Source organism: Physella acuta, unplaced genomic scaffold (genome assembly GCF_028476545.2).
Source record: "Physella acuta isolate Inbredline_101_S28 unplaced genomic scaffold, ASM2847654v3 ptg000540l, whole genome shotgun sequence".
In the NCBI taxonomy this organism is placed as follows: domain Eukaryota; kingdom Metazoa; phylum Mollusca; class Gastropoda; family Physidae; genus Physella; species Physella acuta.
The window spans coordinates 38,402-47,102 of record NW_026732059.1 but is presented as its reverse complement, the minus strand read 5'-3'; the positions used below and the strand labels follow the sequence as shown (position 1 = coordinate 47,102).

Sequence of the window (8,701 nt, the reverse complement as noted above, 5' to 3'; positions counted from 1 at the left end):
CTACAATTGAATTTTAACTTTTGTAAGGTATTTTTTTGTAATTTGTGTGTGTATTAGATATTGATTCATATTCTTTTAATATGTATTAAAGATTTAGCGTTTTTAGTTCGTAATATATTGTACAGTTAATCTCCTGCACATGCTTAACGATATGTAAAAATATCTTTAATCACCCCAGCAGCATTACATTAGTTAATCGGGTAGTCGGTTCATCTAATAGTAGAGCTAAGTGATCAAAACACATAGGCCTACTGCTTTTACACTCTGTATTCATTACATATAGACCAGTGAAAAGAAAAACAATACGACGTTAACGTTAGTTAATTTTGTTCATATTTTAGGTGAATGCAAATTTTAAAATATTGACATCAAGGAGTAATTAAATACACGACAAATATTTAATGCCCAAGCAGTGGCGTAGCGAGGTCGGGTGTAACCCGGTGCGGCACTTAATGGTGTCTACCCCCCCCCCCCCCTCTTCCAGGGAAAAACTTTCAATTTTCGATTTGCACCCTTCCCCAAACTTTCGATTTACACCTCTTGAAAGACTATTTAATACTCGAATTAACAACGTAATTAAATTAAGTGGAATTATCATTTTACTGTATATATTTTGCTATTTTTTTGCCTTGTTGTCACACCCCTAAATGGTGTTACCCGGTGCGGTCCGCATCCCCCCCTCGCTACGCCTCTGTGCCCAAGTAGTCTAAAGTCTAAGGTATACGTAAATAAAATGTGTTTTCCTGTATTTACAGACACATTTGAAATTTATCAAAACTCGTTTTGTGGCCAAACAAACGTAAAAAACGTACAGTATCCTCTCGATGAGGCCAACGGTTAAACTACCACAGGGTTACCGGACACTTTGCCTATTTCTATTTAGTTATCCAGCGTAAAAGACAAGAAACAAAAGCTGTTCTCTTCTTATCGTTCACCACTCGGCATAACAATTTTAATTATGTAATTGTTTTCTAAGGAATCATTTTATTGCAGTCTTTGGATCATTAGAAACCGTTCTGTGTGTGTGGGCTAATAATTTTCTAATTTATTAAAGTGATGTTTTTATAACAGTTACACTATAAACTTTTTGATTACGCTTTTTTATTACTACTAATTATACGTGTAAAATTGTTACATAAAGTAAATTAACATGATGTGTTGTTTTTTAGTACGCTACAGCAGCAATCACGTTAAATAATCTTGATGCAAACATTGCAAGGACTGTCAGTTGGCCGGGAATGCTCTTACTAAATCTGACTCTTACCCATTACCTAGAATAGAGAATGTGATTGATAAAATCGGTCAATCCAGAGGTATTTCCAAAATTGACTTGTTGTCATGGTATTGGCAGATTGCTTTATCAGAGAGGGCCAAAGATTTCTGCATGTGTTACACCAAATGGGTTCTACAGGTATAAACGCATGCAATTTGGTATGAGGAACACTGGGCAAACGTTCCAACGTGTCATAAACTCAGTTTTTGCATATATTAAAATGTGATGCTTACATTGATGATATTTTAGTGTTTTCAGATTCCTTTGAAGAGCACATTGTCCAATTCACTAAACTTTTCAAAAAATTGTCAGATATTAATTTCACGGTCAATCTACATAAAAGCGACTTTTGTAAAAGTTCTATTACTTATCTAGGTTACCAGGTGGGTACTAACCAGGTACGACCCATTCAAGCTAAGGTTGAAGCTATTGTGAAAATGCCCCCTCCCAAAAATTGTAAGGAAATTAAAATATTCCTAGGGATGGCAGGTTATTACAGGCGTTTTTGTAAGAATTTTTCAGCTGATGCTGAACCATTAACTGCTTTGTTAAAGAAAGGTGTTGATTTTGTATGGTCATATGAGTGTCAGAATGCCTTTCTAGACATTAAATGCTTTTTATCTAATTCACCTGTTATGGCTGCTCCAGATTTTAGCAAGCCTTGCAAGCCTTGCAAGCTTGCTATTGATGCCAGTGACACGGCCATTGGCTCTGTCTTATTTCAAGAAGATGACCAGGGAATTAACCACCCAATTGCTTTTTTTTCTAGAAAGCTGAATGACAACCAGAAAAATTACTCCATCATAGAAAAGGAAGCATTAGCATTAGTATTGTCCTTGCAACATTTCAAGGTTTATGTTACTTCCTCAATAAATCCAGTAATGGTATTCTCTGATCATGACCTTCTGAAATTCACCACTAAATTAGGACAAAAGAACAACAGAATTTTAAGATGGTGTTTGCATTTCCAAAACTTTAATTTGATTATTTCCCATATTAAAGATAATGATAATATTGTGGCTGACTGTTTGTCAAGAATGTAACCCTTTTTATTGATATCCACATGGTTCATGGGAAATTTTTGTTGGTTTGTTATGACCATTTTCAAGTTTTTACTTCGGTGATTTGCCCTGTCTTAGGAATGTAAATGGTCTTCATTCTGCAGTTATGTAGCTATTTTATAATGACATTTAAATTGTAGTTTTATTTCCGTCTTTAGAAGCAAACGAAACGGGCATTCTAATGGCACGTTTAATCTGTAGGGTAAGTAATCCTAGAAATATTACAGTAAAATAATTAAGAAATATAATCAAAATGTGTCATTATATAACTAAATATTTAAGGACACTTTATATACATTTGCATTAACGTTTTCAGGAATGTCCTTTATACTGTCGGTTCTGGCTTTCTTATTAAGTGCAGCAGTGATCACCTACAGTATTTTTAACATACATTTTTACAATGGAGACAAGGTATGGATACTAAGGCTTTAAATTGGCTACGGTGAACAATAATTATGTAAATTATCTTTTTTATTTAAATTCACTCATTTGAAAAATGTTTATTAATTTACGTAATGAAATAAATGTGTGCTGACATCCTTTAAATCACATGACTATTTGCATTCTTACCTGAGCATAATCAATTTGGAACAAGATGCAGCTATCGTCTTTCGCATCACAACCTTTACCAAATTGTTCTGGCCTAAATGTGTGCACACATGTGTTTTTGCCGTGATATTGGTGCTGGTTAGAGTTATACAATGTCTGCTGTAAGCCATGTTGTAAACCAAGTAAATCTTGTTTGGGTTTTAACATAGAATTTTCATGTAAGGCTAACTATATTTGTTTCACACATTTTGTTTTTAATTTGAACTTATTCGAGTCAATAGAAAGTCCTGTTAGTGCGGTTCATATCTTTGCTGTCACCTAGCCTGTAGCCTCTATGTTCAAACTCTATTGGGTGTGTCCGACAATAGAATATTATTACTGGCCGATGGGGTTACAATTTGTCAACAAAAGAAATATTGTCCGTCGACCTTTACTAAATTTACCAGATTGTTAAAGCTTACCTGAATGACACCCGATACAATATCTATAAGAAAACTTAACCGTCTTTTTTTGAAGACCTTTAACAGGCAATGTAACAAGTCATATATATATATATATATATATATATATATCTATATATATCTATCTATCTATATATATATATATATATATATATATATATATATATATATATAAACATATATATATATATATATATATATATATATATATATATATATATAAACAAATATATATATATATATATATACATACATATATATATATATATATATATATATATATATATATATATATATATATATATATATATATATATATATATATATATATATATATATATATATATATATATATATATATATATATATATATATAAAACTTATTTGCCTCGCAGACAAACCATATTTTGAGGTTATCAAGCTATTATCCACAAGAGAAGCTTAACTTTACAATCCTAAATTAATATTTTAAAATAACATTTGAGTATCGCTTAGTTAAATGATCATTTCCTCTTCTTTGTGAATTCAAATTTAAAAAATATCTTATTAATAGCTACCAATATCAACTTATTCCACTCTCGTGTACATCTAGATAGCACCGCTAAGGCCCTGTGTCCAGTCTCTGTACATGTTAGATTGTTTCCTTCCGTACGGTTTACTAGTACAGACAATATAGAAGGTAACTTGGCATTATTATTCTGTTCGCACATATATTTCTTTTTTCATTCAATTTTTAGTTCATTATATATATATATATATATATATATATATATATATATATATATATATATATATATATATATATATATATATATATATATAAACATATATATATATATATATATATACATATATATATATATAATATATATATATATATATATATATATATGGGAGCCGGACGTTTTCCCGAACGACACTTGCCCGAATGCCGTTTGCCCGAAGGCCGATTTCCCGAATGGACACTTGCCCGAATGCGACAAATGCCCGAATGGACACTTGCCCGAATGCGACAAATGCCCGAATGGACACTTGCCCGAATGCGACAAACGCCCGAATGGACACTTGCCCGAATGCGACAAATGCCCGAATGGACACTTGCCCGAATGCGACAAATGCCCGAATGCCACTTGCCCGAAGGCCGTTTGCCCGATAAATGTTTATATTAGATAATAAATAATATTTCCAATTAGACATTCTTTAATCAATTTAAGTTTGAAATTTTGATTATAAACACAATTCTAAGCATAAAACAAAGTTGTTTCTATTTTTTAATTTAGCTTTTTTTTTCAAAACTGAGAAAGTGCAGTAAGAAAAACTTTATTCTTTAATAAATGTAAGGTGATGTTGGCGGCGGTGTTCTAACATTCTTTTGATGTAAGTTTTGAATTCTAACATTCTTTTGATGTAAGTTTTGAACACCTTGTTTAGCCGACGTGTTGCGGTGGTTATATAGCTTTTATGACTCGGCGTAGGCGTCGCGGCGTCTCGCAACAATGAACAGAGGCGCGTTTGTTTGTTTATCTAATTATGCTAAACTTGTGTGGTGATCATTTAACAAAAGAATGATGCGAGGTCTAGGTGGCAAATTTAAAAACTAAACGTAGTCAAATATGTTTTATCTCCATTTAATGCACCGTGTTAAGACAATGTGTTGAAGGGATTACTTAATAAAGAAAGCAAAACTCATTTTAAAATCCTGTGATAAATGAAAATGGTATTTTTGTCTTATTTCATATATGGAAGAGAAAGTAAGTTTCTACACTTTTTAAATATCAAATACAAATTAATAAAAAATGTCTGCGTGGTAATATATAAAATTATTTTTTTTTTCACTTTCTTTTTGCGTAGATGTGTTTTGTTTACCAACATTTTAAATTTAAATTGATTACGAATGATTATTTAGTAATATATAATGTAACATTTTTTTCGGGCAAATGGCCTTCGGGCAAGTGGCATTCTGGCATTTGTCGCATTCGGGCTAGTGTCTATTCGGGCATTTGTCCCATTCGGGCAAGTGTCCATTCGGGCATTTGTCGCATTCGGGCAAGTATCCATTCGGGCATTTGTCGCATTCGGGCAAGTATCCATTCGGGCATTTGTCGCATTCGGGCAAGTGTCCATTCGGGCATTTGTCGCATTCGGGCAAGTATCCATTCGGGCATTTGTCGCATTCGGGCAAGTGTCCATTCGGGCGTTTGTCGCATTCGGGCAAGTGTCCATTCGGGCATTTGTCGCATTCGGGCAAGTGTCCATTCGGGAAATCGGCCTTCGGGCAAACGGCATTCGGGCAAGTGTCTTTCGGGAATTTGTCGTAGACCCATATATATATATATATATATATATATATATATATATATATATATATATATATATATATATATATATATATATATATATATATATATGCGTGTGTGTGTGTTTGTGTGTATGTATGTATATATTGTAAGTACGGGTGTATGTATTTTCAAATTTCCAAAACAAAACGATATATTTTATCCATAAACTAGACCCCATCTTTAACCCAACGAGCCACTCAACCCTTGAGTTAAACGAACAAGCAACAGACAACATCCACCAACACGCAACAGACGTCAACATCACACGGGAGGGGATCAAGATCAGATACTCAGGTGGGTCGATAAATAGTCGAAAACAAATTTCAGTTTGAGATTAACAACGGCGTATTTTAGCATTATGCCTGTATTAGACATTTTTATCTTCACCAATAATCAGATTTAATTAATTAAAATGGAAGACAAAGACACTTGCAATAATTTAAATAGTTATGTGCGATAGACGTAATCTAAATTACTTACATGAATTTATTAATTTACATCTTTCGTTTAAAACGTTATGCTTCATGAAATCAGTTATATTTAAGTTTAATCAACCAGTAAACTACAAATCGTCAAATATAATAATAATGGGGATATTCAAGCGAAACAAAGTATGGTCGATCAATAAAAAAAAATAACATTACTTGCTTTGTATATTCCAGGTCTGTATTACGTGTACAGTAACGTTAACTTTAAACCTAACTCGACTCGTTATTCTTCCGAATTTCATTATCAGGTAACTTTAAGTGAGGTAATATGTTTAAAACAAGCGATGTTTATGTATAATATTATGTTAACTGCTATACTATTATGTTTGCTTATTTCGATAGTTAGTGTTTTATCACCATGAATTAATATGTTTAACCAATCTGTGTAATATGTATAGTCAGTATACGTAATATGCTTAGTCAGTATAAGTAATATGTTTAGTCAGTATACGTAATATGTTCAGTCATTATACGTAATATGTTTAGTCAGTTTTGTGATGTTAGAAAGTGTTTACCTTATAGAAGAGAAAGGTGCTTACGATGCTTTAAAAAGTTATCGTGATTCTTTTTTACTGTCATTGAAAATGTCAAAGATGATAAAACCTATTGAATTTCACTGCAGTGCGGAAGTTAAGAGTAATATGATTATTCCACTACAATATATCCCTAAAGCCCTAATTTTTAACTAGGATTCCCTTGAAATTGATCATTATGGTATTAAAATACTGGTTAATAAAATATTGGTAAAATATAAGGACTTTTTAAAACACGTCATATAAATCTAATTAAAACAATAGAAAAATCAGTAGAACTAATTGTTTTTGTAATTATCCGTTTAGAAAATAGATGTGTAAACAGTATATCGATGATATAATTTAATAACTTGACGGATCCGTATTGAATATTGTCATTATTCGTCCTAGGTTTGTTCGCAATATTACAGCAGAGAAAAACAAATTTATTTTACACAAATTAGAAAAGATTTGTGTGCGTGTTTGTCTTGGGGGTCATCCATAAATGACGTCACGCTTTTTTGACGATTTTTACCTCCCCCCTTCCCCTCCGTCACACGTCGTCACAAAAAGCCAGACCCCCCCACCTTAAATGACGTCAAGCCTCAGCCTACACCCCCCCCCCCTCAAAATTGCTGTTTAATTTTTCTTAAAACATCGATATTTTTCCAAAATCTTGTCAGAACTCTGTCAACATAGAGTATTTTGATCAATTCCTATTACAATTTATTAAAACCGTTTTCTAAAACGCGAAATAACGGATAAAACTCGTTTTCTAACCTTGCTTTTTAATAATGCAAAAATAGTGACGTCACACCATCTGAACCCCCCCCCCCACCTCCCCCTCATCACACACCGTCAAAAAATTACGGATCCCCCCTCCCCCTAGGAGTGTGACGTCATTTATGGACGACCCCTTGTATGATATTGTCAGTATTGAGTTTTGTATTATCTGGTGTTATGTTCTCTTCTTCAAAAAAAACTTTTGACCTGTTTATATTGATAAAGGGCACGGCTATAAATCGAGTATATATATATATATATTTATAGATATATATATATAAAATCAGACTAGACAACAGAACATTGAATAAGTGCCACAAGCCAAATGTTTACCATAAATTTTCCACAGACGTGGTTCCAATACGTCCACAGACACTCAGTCACCAACCCAGTGTTATCAGGTGTCTTGTTGAGGACAGTTCACACCTGTTGTAGCAACTGTACAGGTAGTCAGGAGACGGCTTACACAGGTAATATCGATGAGCTTCACACCGTTAGAAAACTTACATCCTTTTCATAACATTAAATATTTAAAATAGATACCACTATGAAAAGCACGAAGAGACAATAAACAACGCTATAAAAATAATTACAACCACACACATTTCTCACGACCGTATCTACCTGCACAACTAGAATAACGGATTATTAGTAAAACACTGTAAAAATATAGTTGCTCACTGGGTAATCTAACACACAGGTTAACACGTTCACCTTAACAACCACCTTATCCCAATACACTCCATCGCCCCAATTCAAAACTAGTTTGTTTGAAAATAGCAACTTGTTCCATTTATCGTAAACAACCACAATTTAATGTTATAAATTTAATTCGGCTCTCAATTAAAGCTTTACAACTTGAATTCATTAGGTGGCACCTTCAATCTTCAGACAGGGGACATTATCCAAGTTTGTGTTTCTGGTCAAGGTTTAGTGGACTTTGGGACAGGTTTGACCTATCTTGGACTTGTTCTGATCAACTACTGAAGTAATTTTTTAATTTACTTTCTATTTTGATAAAACAGTTTAAACCAAAGGAACTTGTACCTGTCCATATGTATCATTGATCTCTGATATGTAAGGTTGTAAGTTAACAGGGATATATAGTTGAAATCAATTGGCCGATATAAAATATTTTTTAAAATCTAAGCAAAACGTATATACGATGTTCATACGTGAAATAGGAGACGTATAAAAGACGCACACAAGACGAAACGTAAGATGTATAAAATATC

The 8,701-nt window shown here is 32.9% G+C and overlaps 1 long non-coding RNA gene across 1 annotated transcript; it reads left to right on the top strand.

The window, feature by feature from the left end:
• The first annotated feature begins 3,947 nt into the window (after positions 1-3,947).
• On the top strand, positions 3,948-7,931 carry LOC131945917 (uncharacterized). Its single transcript, XR_009387641.1, has 4 exons — positions 3,948-4,023; positions 5,855-5,977; positions 6,346-6,419; positions 7,816-7,931. It is a non-coding gene; the product is annotated as an uncharacterized LOC131945917 (long non-coding RNA).
• Positions 7,932-8,701: the final 770 nt, after the last annotated feature.